The sequence below is a fragment of the Carex rostrata genome, chromosome 21 (assembly GCF_964058835.1).
Source record: "Carex rostrata chromosome 21, lpCarRost1.2, whole genome shotgun sequence".
Taxonomy (NCBI): Eukaryota; Viridiplantae; Streptophyta; class Magnoliopsida; order Poales; family Cyperaceae; genus Carex; species Carex rostrata.
The window spans coordinates 479563-497154 of NC_135938.1; the positions used below are offsets into that span (position 1 = coordinate 479563).

Sequence of the window (17592 nt, forward strand, 5' to 3'; positions counted from 1 at the left end):
ATCCCGTCAAATTAATATTCTCCAGTTTGCAAAAGTCTATCGATCTCATAGACTCGGCTTTCGCTCTTAATTTCTTGTAAAATTCGCTCTTTCTGTATTTGAAGAATATTAATTGTATAACAAGAATCAATTATTTTTTTATAGTATATCAACTTCACATTTTTTCCAATTGTTCAACGAAAAAAATGAAGTGGTAAATATGTTCTTTATTATATGGTTCAGGGTTCTAAATAGCTAGCTATAGCTTTTTCGGACCATAAACGCTAAGCTATGAGATAAAATTGCGCTAACTCAGCTACGACCGCTATAGCTATAATAGCTGATCGCTATAGCTATAATAGCTGACCGCTATTACCGCTATATGAGACCCGCTATAGCTACCGCTATGCTACATAGTTTTTTTTTTTTTTTTTGCAATTTATATGGACTTCTGTACTTCTATTCTTTTTTCTAATGCTACATGGTCTTCTACCATAAGTATACTAAACCAAACTATATGCTTCTATTTTTATTTGTGATTTATTCTATCATTCTATATCGAAAAATATTCAAATACTAATTCTTCATTTTGATTAATCTTTTTATAGTATTCATTTGTAAAATTATTATCGTTTGTTTCAATTGAAAGCTGATTTTGATTATTATTATAATTATAAAATGTTTAAATATGTATATTGACTTCATTTACCTTATAAAATTAATTGCTCTTTGTCTATTATAATATGTAATATCATGAAGTATAAACTATTAAATAATGTTACTTTTTAGATTTTTTTTCCTTCTTATTTGCGTAATTGATAAAAAGTATAGACTTAATTTGTTGTCATTTAGTTGTTACATCAATTCTCTAATACTGATTATGTTAATAATTAGTAGAAATATATAATATAAAGTTTGAAAAGGGAAAATCGCTGTGTGATAGCTTTCGTTATAGCTACGCTATTCGCAATAGCTTTTTTTTTTATCTCCCCGCTATGCCGCTATAATCGCTATTTAGAACCTTGATATGGTTTGAATCCTTACGGAACTTTATTCAATTCAAAAATGTTTACCAAATAATAAATTGAATCAATTTTTTTTTTAAAAAGATATGTAATTAATTATACAAAATACATCTACAAATATAATTTAATTGAACAACGTTCTGATTATCAAAAATATTAATTAGATGTACTTTTTAGACCCACTCATTTTTTTGGTAGTGTAATATGTTAATTTGAGGAGTGAGGCTATATATGATACTATATGCATAGCGCGGATTGGTTCATACTATGGACTAATATCTTTATTTTTAAAGTTTAAATAGTCGATCTGATTCATTTAACACGATTTTCAGATGAAAATATACTTGAAGACTACATTTTATAATTTTAGAATTTTTTTACTTTTGTAGATAGGTACAAAGTCAGAACTTATGAATGGTCTAGAATTTTTAGATCAATTGATTTTCTACCTATATATAAAAATACTATTTTTTTTTGTAAAGAATAAAGTAAAATTTGATCTACAAATTCATATGGAGATCATGTTGAATGATTCAGATTAACTATTTAGAGTAAAATTGACCCTTTTTTTCATTAATGTATAATTTTCTATATAATTTAGAGTAAAATGTCATGAGTATTGTATAATTAATCTCATTCTCAACATGAAAATTTTATATAATTGATCTCCATTGAAGTTTGACCTCTATAGTTTAAAAAGTATAGACTAATTCGCACTATACATAGTACCATAGCCTCACTCTAATTAGAGATCTAATTAGAAGTCATGCATGTTTCAGTAACTTAATTTTTTTTGTACAATTAGTTGAAAATTAAGGTGGTTCGTCTCGTATTTAATTTGACATAATTAATGGATTGGTTCTTGTAAGATCTGTGCTATCCATTATTTCAAGTTGTTCAAATTAAGTCTAATGATCCATATATATGTGCTTCCTCCCAGCTGTGATGATGCATATTTTCTTATTGGGTGATTAATTAAATGAATTTTGCACAATTATAGTGGAGACAGGATCTGCGAACTTCTCTGGAATCAACACTGGATATTAATTGCTATATAATTAGGTGATTAACTAAATCAAATGAAATTTATATATCATTAGCATGAGTAACTAAGTACAATTGCATTCTACAGTGAAACTCATGCCACAAAATGTCAAAATAAAACTATTTCATATGATGGGTAATTCTATTTGGATATTAAATAATCATGTGGCTTGATCTTTAATCTTTATAAAAGAAAATCATTTGGCATGCATGTTGAGGGTGGTTCAAATTAATATTTTCATTTTTTTTCTGTTATCTTTATTATGTATTTATTTTTAAAATTTTAGAGGCTTAAAATTTAGAGAAGATTTCATGTATGCCCCTTAAAAAACTTAGAATTACGTATTAACCCCTCTAAAATTTATAATATCATATTTACTCTTCTAAACTTCAAAAACTCACAAATTTAACCATTTTAATGTCTTTTATATTGAACTCATTTTAAATTCACGAAGTACCCTTTTATGCTTCACCAAAAAAAAAAAAAATATAGAATGTCTTAGAAAAATGTCAGTCTTCTAATTTAATGGTTTCTGAGGACAAATGAGTCATTTCTCTACTTAATTATGTCGCTAACACAGTGACATTTGGGTATATGCTTATGTAAGTGTCACAAGTAGAGAAATAACTCATTTGTTCTCTAAAACCGACCAATTAGAAGATTGATATTTTTTTGAAACATGTGGTCTTACATTTTATTTTTTTAATGAAGGGTAAATTAAGTGCTTTATAAATTTAAAAGGAGTTTTAATATGAAAGACAATTAAAAGGGTAAAGTTGTGAGTTTTTGAAATTTAGAAGGGTAAATATGATATTATAAAATTTAGAGGGGATAATACATAATTTTGAAGTTTTTGAGGAGTATACATGTAATTCCTCCTAAAATTAAACTGAAATGTCGAAATGAAATTATTTGGTACGATTTATATAATTGTCTCTATGCATATATAAAAAATTATGATATTTTGACTTATTTTAATTTGTATTAAGAATACCTAAAAATATTATTATGTGAATAATTTCTGCTGGCTGTGGCTAATTTATATATATATAGGCTGTGGCTAAATTGTTGCTGGCAGCAGTTCTGCCCAGGTGCTGCCGGGGCTATTTTTAGCCATGTGTGTCCAAACAATAAATTCAAACCATTAGATGTTTAATCTATATTATAATCTACTTGGAGACCAAATTTTACATTTTTTGGAATTTTTTTACTATTTATTAAGCTGGTTTGAAAACCGCTGATTTCAATGCTGCAGAAAATTACTGAAATCAGCGGTTTTCAAACCAGCTTAATAATAGTAAAAATATTCCAAAAAATGTAAAATTTGGTCTCCAAGTAGATTATAATATAGATTAAACATCTAACGGTTTGGATTTGTTGTTTGGACATCACATGGCTAAAAATAGCCCCGGCAGCACCTGGGCAGAACTGCTGCCAGCAGCAATTTAGACAGACCCTATATATATATTTTAACAGAATCTAAAAGTAACAAATTTTTTAATGCATGTGGAAAAATATTGTGATCACATCTAACAATTTTTTTGTCATATGAGTTTTAATTTTTTTTATTATTAGCAAATTAAAAATAAAGGTATCATGGAGAAAAAAAATAGTGGTATTTTGAACTCATGTATTTTTCAACTAATGTAATTTTTTATTTATTTTTTAAAATTATCTGAATGGTCAAAGTAAGTGTTTTGAAGTCATCCATATTCAACTAAAAAAAATGTGCATGTTTCTTCCGGTCTCTTTCCGGCTAACCAAAACTGGAAGAGATCTTGGAATTTTACATATTTTGTTTTTCCTGTTTTCTTCTTCATTTTCTACTCAAAACATGGTTGTGATTCTTGCTCTTCAAAGAGCTACTTTGATTTCTCCCTGTTCCATATATGTTCTCTTCGCATATGTAAACCAATACAGAAAGGAGGAGAAGAGAAAGCATAATTAAATGAAAAGGAATCACTAAAAGCTCCTCTGCTCAAAATAAATGGCAGTTCACCTATTAATTGATCTTGGGTTCTTGTTACTACCCTGCAGTTTGTACTATTTCTCTGTTTCGCTCCATGTAGCTTTCTTTCTCTTTCTCTCTCTGGTTTGGCTTTGTAGAAGGTTTAAGGAGGAGAGGTCCACAGAGAATGTAGAGAACAATGATTTCTTGTATTACAAATTGACCTTTCACACCTCTCTTGGTCTTGGTTTGTTCTACTTACTCTTCTCTGTTTTCAATTATTTATGGTCTAATTCGGATTATCTAATTGAATTGGATTTGGTGATCAGAACCATCTTTTGGTTTCTCTTCTCTTGCTACATGAAATTTGAATTTAGAAGATTGAGTGAAAAGAAATTTCCTGTCTCACTAAGAGTATTGTTTGGTCTCTTTCTACTCGTATCTCTATATTCTCTTCTTCTACATCTCTCCTTGCAAAAGAATGCAGTTGTCGGGGCACATTTCTGGGCTCTCGATTTCGGGTCATTTTTCATGGCCTTGTTGCTTAACTATGCTGGTATGTTTGGTACACAAAAAGCCAGAGAACCTGATTCACTTCTCCAAGAACCTCTTCTAAACAGAACCTGTAACAGCAGCAACAGCAACAATACTAGTAGTGGTTCAAAAAATTCTTCTCCGTATACCAATGCTGGATTCTTCAGCTGTCTCACATTCTCTTGGATCAGTCCCTTGCTCTCTCTTGGCTACAGAAAAACTTTGGACCTGGAAGACATACCAATGGTAGATGAGAGAGATTCAACCAATGGCATCTTACCGATCTTCAAAACCAAGCTAGACTTGCAAACAGGTGCTAATGGTAGAGTCACAGCCTTTAAAGTCGTCAAAGCAATAATTTTCACTTTTCCGCAAGAAATTATCATAACTGCTATCTATGAGATTGTCACCAACCTCTCTTCCTATGTGGGCCCATATCTGATTGACTCCTTTGTGCAATACCTAAATGGTACAAAACGGTTTCCCAAACAAGGTTACTTGTTGGTATTTGCATTTATCATTGCCAAGATATTTGAATGTCTCTCTTCGACGCATTGCGGCTTTCAATTGCAACAAGTTGGGGTACGGTTACGAACGGCTCTTGTTGGCACCATATACCAAAAGGGGCTCACTCTATCCAGCCAGTCAAGACAAAGCCATACGATTGGTGAGATGATAAACATAATGAGTGTAGATGCTAATCGAGTCAGTAACTTCACTTGGTACATCCATGAAATCTGGCTGGTGCCAATGCAAATCAGTCTCGCATTGACCATATTGTACTCGAGACTTGGCATTGCATCAGTATTTGCACTAGCTGCAACTATTACGATCATGCTCGCTAATATACCACTCAGCCGTATGGCAAAGAACTATCAAGATAAAATGATGGGGTCTAAAGATGAACGCATGAAAGCCACCTCAGAAGTTCTGCGGAACATGAGGATTCTAAAACTCCAGGGGTGGGAAATGAAATTTCTTCAAAAAATCTGCAATTTGAGAAAAAACGAGGCAAGCTGGCTAAAGAAACTTCTCTATGTGAATGCTGGTGTGACAATTTTCTTTTGGGGAACGCCAACTTTTGTAGCTGTCGTCACTTTTGGGGCTTGCATGGTTATGGGTATACCGCTTTCCACAGGTAAGGTTCTCTCGGCCTTGGCTACATTTGGGGTATTGCAAGGGCCGATATATAGCCTTCCTCACACAATTTCCGTGCTAATTCGAACGAAAGTTTCTCTGGATAGGATAAGTTCTTTCTTATGTTTAGAGGACTTGCCAAATGATGTGGTACATAGAGTCCCCAAAGGGAGCTCTGACGTGGCAGTTGAGGTGCAGAATGGTACCTTCTCATGGGACTTGGAGACTGAGGTACCAACACTAAAAGATTTGAATTTTAGGGTGTTGCATGGGACAAGGGTTGCATTGTGTGGTACGGTGGGGTCTGGTAAGTCGAGCTTGCTGCTAAGTATACTCGGTGAAATGCCAAAAGTATCTGGTGAGGTTAAGTTGTGGGGTTCAACTGCATATGTCAGCCAGTCACCATGGATACAGAGTGGCAAGATTCAGGATAACATTTTGTTTGGTACAGAGATGAATAGGGATCGGTATGACAATGTGCTTCAGGCATGTAGCTTGAACAGAGATTTGCAGATGTTGCCACATGGAGATCAGACAATTATTGGTGAAAGAGGGATTAATTTGAGTGGTGGCCAGAAGCAGAGGATCCAAATAGCTAGGGCTCTGTACCAGGATGCCGATGTATATCTTTTTGATGATCCATTTAGTTCTCTTGATGCACATACCGGGTCACACGTCTTCAAGGTAAATTGTTTATTTGTTTCACTTTTTTGAACTTATTTAGGATTTGCATGTCCTGCAATCCTGTGCACTATGATAATCAAAGTATAAGAAAGAAATGTTTAATCCTGACAGTTTTTGTCAACATATGTTACATGCACGTTTTTATCTTAGGTTTAGTTCTAGCTGTAGGTTGAAATTGATTGAAGATTCCAATTTTCTAAATTTCTATAAATTTTGTAGGAATGCTTATTGAGATTTCTGGCATCAAAAACCGTGATCTATGTCACACACCAAGTCGAATTCTTACCGGCTGCAGACCTCATCTTGGTAAATTTTTTTGCTGGTATTTCTTTCATAGGGATGTTTTTTTCAAAGCGTACTAACCAACATTATTTTTTCTTGGAAGGTAATGAAAGAGGGAAAAATAGCACAATCAGGCAAATATCACAAATTACTTCAATCTAGCCAGGAGTTTATGGAACTTGTATGTGCACACAAAAACGCATTGTCAGCACTCGACTCCTTTTCGCTGAATGAACTGGATGCATCCAGTTCAAATCAGAAAACCGAGAAGGGGATGTCATTAGAAAAAGCAGACACTACAATTCCAAATGGACAACTCGTACAAGAAGAAGAGAGAGAGAAAGGGAAGGTAGGATTTTGGGTCTACTGGAAATACATCACAATGGCATACAAAGGGGCACTGGTACCGTTAGTCCTCCTCGCACAAATTTCTTTCCAGATCCTCCAAATAGGGAGTAATTACTGGATGGCTTGGGCTACCCCAGTGTCAGAGGATATGGCCCCACCTGTCAGTAGTATGATGATCATATATGTGTTTATGGCACTGGCACTTGGGAGTTCTCTATGCATACTGGCAAGGGCTCTGCTTCTAGTTACAGCTGGCTATAAAACTGCAACGATTTTATTTGAGAAGATGCACTTTAGTATATTTCGTGCGCCTATGTCATTTTTCGATTCTACTCTTAGTGGTCGGATTCTCAATCGGGTAAATCAATCATTAACTAGTTATTTTAATATTGTATAAATAAAATAAAACAATCTTTTATGGTAAATTTTTTTTATCTAGAATCATCATTAGAAAAAAATGAAAATACCTCTTTCTAATATTGTAGTGGTAATTAGATTCGGGCAATAATTACATTTCTAAAAGATCATACAATAGAAAGTGAAAGGATATCCCATTAGTACTGTGGTAATTTACTGGACACAATACTGAGTGTTTTTCATAAATTCGCACAGGCGACAACAGATCAGAGTGCAGTAGATACAAGCATGGCATATCTGCTTGGTTCTTGTGCATTTACAATCATACAACTTCTTGCTGTTATAACTATTATGTCACAAATTGCATGGAAAGTGTTTGTTGTGTTTCTTCCGGTGACTGCCATATGTGTCTGGTGCCAGGTAACTTCTATTTTATTGTGTGCATTTGTAAACATTTATTTGACAATTAAATAAAAAATATCCTATTTTTCCTTATTTTTAAAATATACTTTTCTCTCTCTATATAGTTTCCTAAATGTGTTATTTCAGAGAGCTAGGTGTTAGCTTACTATTTTAAAGTTATGATTTTGTCAGTTACTAGGCAATCATGTATATATTTATTTATTTTTGAGATAAAAGATAAGAACCAAACCAACTAACTTTAAATATCCACGAGGGATTCCCTCCCATCATTGTTTCGAACTTGTGACACGACCTCTCAAATGAAAGGTATTGCCCCTAGCCGCTAGACTAAAGACCGGCTCTTATTAGTAGGCAATTATTGTACAATTTTATATTATATTTACAGATTAATATGTTGTTTTCTTTTATATTGCTATTTTTTTTCTTTTATTTAATTTCCATATTTTATTTATGCTCACATATTTTGAGCATAATTGTTTTCTTATTTTGGTTACATTTCTCTTGTAACTACAAAATGATTAATGAAAAAAGGGCTAGACCCTGTTTTCTTTGTCAAAAAAAATTTCCTAGTACAATTGGTGTAGGAGGTCCAAAATGGGATTAATTGAAGTTTCTACATATATGGATTAGCAAACTTAGTAATTGATGACTTGCTAATACAATTCAATTCATTGTTCTAAGCAGAGATATTACATAGAAACAGCAAGAGAATTGTCTAGACTAGTAGGTGTGTGCAAGGCTCCAATAATCCAACAATTTAGTGAGTCTCTAACAGGTTCGACCACAATTAGGAGTTTTGGCAAGGAATTGGATTTCAAGGGAAGATATGGAAGACTAATGGATGATTTCTCAAGACCAAATTTCTACAGTTCGGCAGCCATGGATTGGCTCTCTTTGCGTCTTCAAATGCTCTCTTCAGTCATCTTTGCCTTTTGCCTGGTGTTCTTGGTGACAATACCGCCTGGTCTGATTGATCCAGGTATGTATATTTATTTAAATTATAATTGAAACCTAGGGCAGGATATATGAATAGTAAATCTAAAATTAAATTTTCAGTTCACTTCCAGAAATTAAAAGACAGTTCTTCCTCTGCTAAATGATGGCATTACACAAAAAATTAAAGAAACTGAAAAATAGTAAAGACAGTTGGCATTATGCTGTATTAGTTTCAGATACAAGGTAAATATGATCATTTCATTATATAAATTTACAGACAGGAATTTAGCTCATATCAATCTTTTAGTAAAAAGAAAAAAGAAAAAAAGAAAAAAAGAAGCTAGTTTCTGACTCAGATAGATGGATTTCACCTAACACAAATTGTTTCAAATTTTCATCTAATATAGGGTTTGCTGGCCTTGCTGTGACATATGGGCTTAATTTGAACATGCAACTATCATTCGTTATCTGGTCATTCTGTGCACTAGAAACGTGCATAATATCTGTTGAGAGGATATTGCAATATACAAGCATTCCTAGTGAACCCCCTCTTTCTACTCGGGATGATTTGTTATTAGATTGTTCGTGGCCGATACAAGGAGAAATATTGCTTGAAAATCTACAAGTACCATTCTCTTCTTTCTCTATGCTTTTGGTATATGGATCTTTTAATTGGTGTTTTTTCGCCTGTAATATGTTGTGTAAGACTCTAATATGCTGTTGCTCAAAAACTCTCATTCCCAAAGAATGAATTAAGTTGCAATTAATGAATTGCGGCCACTTGAAGTACAATTGAAATAAATTGTACCAAAAAAATACTACACGTGATGTCCAAAATAAGATTGACTTGAACCTCAATGATTAGAACTTGACAATGACCTACCCTTAGTTTACTATTTTTGAGAGTATATTAGAAGCCTTCTTAGCTTTCTATGCAGCAAACATAAGGATCCTTAATGTTTTAATGTTATCTTTTTTCATATAGTTACGATACGCACCACAACTGCCATTTGTACTTAAAGGTATCTCATGCACTTTTCCTGGTGGAACGAAAACTGGCATTGTTGGGAGAACAGGAAGTGGCAAGTCAACCTTGATCCAGGCACTCTTTCGCATAGTTGATCCCACCGTTGGTTGAATACTGATTGATAATGTTGACATATGCACCATCGGGTTGCATGATCTACGATCCAAATTGAGTATCATACCACAAGACCCGGCCATGTTTGAAGGAACAATTAGAAACAACCTTGACCCTCTTGAGGAGTACACTGAAGCTCAGATTTGGGAGGTAGTTGAATAGCTTCAAGTCAAGAATACCCACCTTAAATTTCTGGATAATAAAAAAAGGAGATAGATAATATCAGTATACTTGTCTTCTTTTTTATCTCCTTCCAAACAAATATCACATATCATTTGTCATTTCAAGAATGTATATATTTGAATTCGAATATATACTTGATTCTTTTATATCTTGGTCTAGGCACTGGATTATTGCCAGCTTGGAGATGAAGTTAGGACGAAAGAATTCAAGCTCGACTCTCCAGGTCTGAAAGAAGTTTATTGAAAGAAATTTAATACTTATATCTGACATTTCCTATATTTATATAATTGTATGCAACACATATCAATCTCGGGTTTTCTAGCAATGACAAACAATTATTAATGCCATTACAAAATATGGTAAAAGTATCACCGAATTAACAACTAAACAACAAAGGACTTTAGAAATTCAACTCTTGTATTATATGAGATGGGAATCAAAATCAGGATGCCTTAAACACTTCACTGTGTATTATCTTTGCAAACCTCGAGTTGCAGTGACTGAGAACGGGGAAAACTGGAGCATGGGCCAGCGCCAGCTGTTGTGCTTGGGGCGTGTGATTCTGAAAAAGAGCAAGATTTTGGTTCTTGATGAAGCAACAGCTTCAGTTGACACAGCAACAGATAGCTTGATTCAAAGGACTTTGAAGCAACACTTCCCAGATTCAACTGTGATAACAATCGCACATCGAATAACCTCAGTGCTTGATAGTGATATGATCTTACTTCTTGACAATGGTCAGTGTTCTCTCAGTGTCATTTTTTGTTGCAGTTGAACTGAGTACATATATTTTACTTGCATATTGGTTTTTATGTTCTATTTTCAGCAAGAGGTGCTTGTTGATAATAATTTTAATTATACCTAGCTCTGCTTTTGTAGTTCCTTGAAGTATGATCCACATTCTTAATTAATTTGAGAAATCTAACTATACTTTAGTTTTTCTATTTTTTTTTTTAATTGAACAGGTATTGCTGTTGAAAGTGACACACCAACAAAATTGTTGGAAGATAAGTCATCATTGTTTTCACAGCTTGTGTTAGAATATATGAGGAGATCATCATAGCTGGCACAAAATGTTACTTAATACTTGATCCGATTGTTCTGAGCTACACTACAAGCAACTCGATGATGATAAAGTTTGGAATAACAAGATATTAAAGTAGTGTACAAGTTCTACCTCAAAATGAGCAAATTCAAAATTAGGATTACAAGTACCAGTTTTTAAAAGCATTGCAGCTGTAGACTGTACTTCTATTTGTGATGGTCAAGTAAAATCCACATTGAGTATTAATGTGAAAGCTGAATAACTTATCATCAATGTGTATATGTGATATTGCTTTTATTGTGATTATTGCAGCTGTTGACGCTTTTCATTTCATTTTTCTTTTTTCCTTTCTATATTGTTGCCGTATGAAGCCAAAATGAATTATGGTCGGCCCATGTCGTGACTTGAGGAAATTAATTTCCATTCGGAAATTGAGACAGAGAGAGATAGCGTGAATTTGAACTCCAAGCCGTCCCTTCTTTTTCTTCTTCAAGTTGTTTATTCTAGGATTTTGTTCTCTTGATTAAATTCATCTAAATACACTGGGAAATCACAAATTAGTGTATGATATTGTAAGAGAATGTTAAAGTGAGTGTTATTGGCTTGTTAATCTCTTTGTATTTGTAAAACTCTTTGATCTAGTAATGTTGCGCTGTGTGCTCTCGTGATTTTTTTCCCACAAGGGTTTCCACGTAAATCTTGTGTCTCTCTTTTATATTATGTGCTTGATTGCTTGTTTGAGTTGGCTTCTTGTTTTACTTTCATATTTCTCTATTTATTTGGGTATTGGTATATGCCCACAAGGTGCTCGACAAAATTACTCCTTGAGCGCTTCCGTGTACCGTTCCTAACAATTGGTATCATAGCACGTTGGGCTTTGGCATAGGAGTGATTGAAGCGTGAGTTGGTTTAATTTGAGCTTGTATCGTGATTACACGTGAAGAATGGAGAAGGCTATGAAATTTGAGAAGTTGAATGGTAGCAATTGGGCTATTTGAAAAAAAATTGATAGAGGATTACTTGGTGTCAAGAGAGTTGGATTTACCAAGGTTCTAAATAGCGTTTATCGCGTCATAGCGGGGAGCCTCCAAAAAAAGCTATAGCGAAAGCTATGCCACATAGCATTTTTTTATTTTTATAAAAATTACATTATATATTTGTACTAAATATCAACATTATTTAGTCTCATAGAACAATAAATAATACCAAATTGATTAAAAAATTATAATATTCATATTGAACCAATACAAAGTCCAAATTGCGACTCAAAATATCCATAGTAATACTAATATCATAAACTATCAATCTTTTTCTATTCAAAATATCTTCAACATCATAACATAATTTATTTATTTTTTTATTTAAATTTTAAAATAATCTAGAAATTGAAAAGAAAAAAAAATTCATACTTCTAGTAAAATAAACAGATGATCCTTGAAGAAATTCTTGTTAGTCCCTAAAATTTTCATAATTTAGCAATTATTTATTTGATTTATCATCAATTAAAAACAAACCAAGGGCAAAATGAAAAAATTATTATAGCAGACCTGAATTTGATATAATGTAATATTCATCAAAATTAAACAATATCTTCACCATTTATTTATTTTAAAGCCCATATAAATTGAAAAAAAAACAGCTCATGTTGCATAGCGCGCGCTATTTGCGCTACACGCTATGCGCTATAGTGGACCGCTATTACCGCTGTAGCGTCCGTAGCTCAAATTGCGTGTGTTAATGCTATAACTTAGCGTTTAGAGTCCAAAAACGCTATAGCACCGCTATAGTGCGCTATTTAGAACACTGGAATTTACCATTGATTGGTAGTAGTGCGCAACCCATGCATATGGAGGATCATGAATGGGAGTTGCTTGATCGAAAATGTTTGGCGGCTATAAGGCCGTGTATTTCACCATCGATCTTGTTTGATGTCTACCAATGTAAGACTGCTCATGAGCTTTGAACCACATTGGAGCAATCATATGAGCAATCTTCGGATGTAAACAAGATGCATGCTATGAAACAGTTATTTCTCTTGAAGATGAAGGATGGCATATCAATGAGAACGCATGTGAGCGAGTTCAATTCGATTGCGGCTCAATTGAAGTCCTTGAAGGTAAACCTTGATGAAGAGGTATTATGCTTATTGCTTTTGAGTTATTTGCTTACTAGTTGGGATACTCTTGTTACATTGCGAACACAATGGGCAACAAATTCAAGTTGAGTGATGTTGTTGCTTAATTGTTGAATGAGGAAACTATGAAGGTTACAACTCAATTAGAAATTGGACCTAGTGAGGCATTGATGGTTGGTGAAAGGGGGAGGCTGGTTACTAGGGACAATTTTTCGGATAGAAAGGGTGCATATCAAAGTAAGGGAAGATCAAAATCTTGAGGTCGAAAATATTCTTGTTGGCATTGCAAGGAGGGGCCACATGAAAAAAGATTGTTATTTCTTGAAAGGCAAGCAAAAGGATAAGAAACATGATGGTGAAGCAAGTATAGTTTCCGATGAAAAAAGAGATGCGGTGACATTAAGTGTTGCTTGTACCGCAAGTTCAAACATGGATGTTTGAGTGTTGGATTCGGGTGTCTCATTCCACATATGCTCGGATCGTTCTTATTTTGTCAATTATAAAGAGGTAAATAGTGGAAATGTCTATCTTGGTGATGATCAACCATGTAAGATTGTCGGAATTGGAGATGTTGAGCTTGAGCAAGCCGATGTGAGACGATATAAGTTAAGCAATGTGAGGCATGTATCCGAAATTATCAAGAATTTAATCTCGGCAGGTCAACTTGATGACGGCGGTTTTGTTGTGACTTTTGACAAGGGACCATAGAAGATATTAAAAGGTTGCATGACATTAATGAAAGGGCAAAAGGATGGGAGTTTGTACATTCTTTATGGAGCACCTAGAAGAAATATTGTGGCTACGGCAAGTGAGCATGCGGATATGCAAGTGTGGCACAACCGACTTGGTCATCTAAGTGAAAGAGATATGAAAGTGTTACAAAATAAAAAATTTATTCCTTCTTTTGATTGTTCATCTATTGAATTTTGTGTTCATTGTATTATGAGAAAACAAAAGAGAGTAAATTTTAAGAGGAATGAATCTCATAGAAAATTGAAATCATTGGAATTAGTTTATTCCGATGTATGTGGTCCATTTAATGTCAAATATCTTGGTGGAGCATCTTTGTTACATTTCTAAATGACTTTTCTAGAAAGTGTTGGATTTATCTCTTGGTCTCAAAAGATTAAGTCTTTGAAACTTTTAAGAAGTTTAAAACCCGTGTTAAAAACGAGATTGAAAAGACTATTAAATGTTTACAAACGGATAATGGTGGTGAATTTTGCTTTAATGAATTGGGTCCGATGCCCATCGGAAACAAATTTGGGTCTAATGGGCATTGAAGCCGTCCAATCCCCTTTAAGATTCGTGCATGCTCTGCGCTATGATTCGTGAACGTGAACTTTAAAGCAGATCAGATGGCTCCAATGCCCTTCGGATCCAAACTGCACTACTCCTGTCACCGATCGGAGACTAATTAAAGCTGTGATTTCATGGATCAACTTCTGTAATTTCCATTTTTTTTATTTTTCACTCTATGTTTAGGATATGCTACAGCCATGGATGAGGTTTTTACAAAATACTGGTACCAGGTTTTGATATGCACTGCACTGTCTTGATTTGTGCTAAGCAACGTGACAAAAAAAGTTATTTGTAATATCAACTGTCTTATTTGTGCTAAGCAAATTGATACAATTTTTTTATTTGTAATATCAACTGAAGTGAGATGAGAAGAGATATTTTTATTTTGTGTAATTGCTAGTTTTGTAGTGTTGTACCAGTATAGTTTTGTACTGCTAGCTGGTTTTTTCTAACTTATCCTTTATAATTTTTTTTTTTTATCTTCAACACTATTTGATTCAGTTGTTTCAATCTAAAATAAAATTTGGGGCTAGCCCATAAAGCTTCCAAGTAGAAATTAATTAGTTTCAGCTCTGATATAGATTGTATAGAATTATAGATTGATTTGTTTTGTGCCTGGTGTGTGGTGTGTGGTGTGTGGACGTGTATCTCGACAACAAAGGGATTGAATATATAGGCGATTTCATACCATATAGGAATACACTAATCTTCTTCTCTATCTACTCTACAAGCACAAGGGCAAGATATTTATACTAAAATAAAACACATGTTAAAATTCAAATTTACACCTGTCTCCCCTCCCTCTCCATGCACTTGTGGAGCAAGTGACTCTATTCTAATTAATTCTTTCTATTTTTTATTTTGATGCCAATCATATATAGCCTTAGTTTTTTATTTGGTTATATCTATTCCCAAATAGCACCTCATGCGTAATGCATGCGCGCATAATTGTAAAAAGTATAAAATCTAAAATTAATTGGCACAAATATATCAAGAGCTTGACTTCTTTAACGATTTCGTTTATAATTAAAAAGGAGACATCCATAATCTCTATGGTCTCCTTATACTAATTGCTCTCCAGAGGACAGTCATGCCAAGAATATTTAGGCATGAATTTTGCGTGAAGGTACTTCACTACAATATTGTATAGTAACTAGTATATATAATTCAAGCTGCATCTACAGATACAGATAGAACTCTTGGAGATATTCCTCATAACTCTCATTTTCTCAGTGTGTGTGTATATATATTATTAAGCAGTCTTTTTAGAATGAATGCATGTTTATGTGCAGATAAACAACGATTGAATGTGAGAATTGTAGGAAACTAAACTTAAAGGTTGTTATATATATTATATATGTTAGACATGTCATCTGACATTTAGAATATATAGTTTAGTTTCCTCCAATGTCTTATGTTGAATCATTTGTTAGCCCATAAAATTGATTTGAAAATATTATCTTGCAACAAACGTGAAAATTGGATGTAACTAATTAAATTCTTTAGAGGTTAAATCAATTATTTTGTAAAAAGTTTCAGTTCAACTAATATCTTATCTCGGATCGTTTGTAGTACGAACACATGCTTTTGAAGGAATTGGATGTAACTAAATTCTTTTTTGCTGTTTATTTTCTTAATTTGGTCTTATTTATTTAATTTGCATTTTGTACTTTGAACATTTTATTTTCATTGAAGAATTTATCATGAGATTAATGTTCCTTGCATATGTACACACATGCTTTGGAAGAAATTTTTAACATGAATAAATAATCTAGAAAATCATCTCATCAAATAAGTTTGGTAAATATATAAGAAGACACCAACGATCTTGATTTCGTGCAGAAGCCAGTAAAATAGTTCGGAATAAAAAGCTAATAAATGATATGATTAAGGAAAAAATTACATTTGTATTTTGATAAGTCTGTGTGCATGTGCATAGTGCATATATAAATAAACTGCGTGTATATATGTGAGCATGGATTTTACTGTAACTATTTCAAACTTTTTTTTTTATTAAAAATAGGGATCGAGTCCGGCCCATATTTAATTGAAATAATATGTTCTGTTACACCAGGCGTGCAACTATTTCAAACTTTAGAGAGCACAGAAGAATTAATATAATTGTCTATATCAAGGCATAATTAAACAAATTAATTTCAAGAAAAGAACTAAGAATGGCTTGGTTCTGAGATTTTTTTTTTGCCGAAATTTTTTGTTAATATCTAAACAAAATACCAAATTTCAAAATCTATATCCGAATCTAAAAGGTTTTAGAATCTATCTAAACCGCAAAATTATTTTGCAGTTTTAAGATTTTCTGATTTTATTAATTAAACAGAAAATATTATATTTTATTTAGTTTTTGTATTGAAATATTAGAAATATTTTATATGTTTCTTTGAAAATAGATGGAATACTATATAATTTAATTTATTAGAAAGTTTGTGACAAATAACCCGGATCAACATTTTTCAGGCCGAATTTTTTGCGGTTCTAAGAAAAATTAAAATGTTTTGAATCTGAGTTATTGATCCTGATTCAAAAGTTACATATAGGTAAATATAAAAAAACATTGTGGTCCTTCTACTTTTGAAAAAAATAAGAATATACTCTGACTTTTGTCAGACAAAATGATTTGTTATCCAAAAAAAATATTTCAAAATGGATACAATATCTTAGAATTTAAATATACTAGAAGGACCACAATATTTTTTTTTATTTACTTAGAAGTGACTTTTGAGCCAAGATCAATAACTCAAATCAAAATTATTTTTATTTTTTCCAGTAACACACAAAGAAATATTTTAATTTTTTTTACAGTTGCAAAAAAACTGGCCTGAAAAATGTTAATTTAGGTTTTTTGTCGTAGTCTTTTTAATAAATCAAATTATATAATATTCCATCTAGTTTCAAAGAAATATATTTTCTAATATTTCAATACAAAAAGTAAATAAATTATAATATTTTCTATTTAATTAAAAAATCTTAAAACAGCAAAATAATTTTGCGGAAAGATGTATTCCAAAACCGCAAAATAATTTTGTAGAAATTATTTTTGTTTTTGTTATTAGTTTAAAAATGTCAGTTAA

The 17592-nt window shown here is 32.7% G+C and overlaps 1 pseudogene across 1 annotated transcript; it reads left to right on the top strand.

Annotated features, from left to right (window-relative positions):
- Positions 1-4027: 4027 nt before the first annotated feature.
- Positions 4028-11382, top strand: LOC144573600 (ABC transporter C family member 3-like; annotated as a pseudogene). The gene is made up of 10 exons (XR_013518042.1): positions 4028-6352; positions 6572-6658; positions 6738-7340; positions 7595-7759; positions 8447-8741; positions 9106-9323; positions 9684-9989; positions 10182-10245; positions 10520-10759; positions 10988-11382. The product of XR_013518042.1 is annotated as an ABC transporter C family member 3-like (transcript).
- The last annotated feature ends 6210 nt before the right edge of the window (positions 11383-17592 follow it).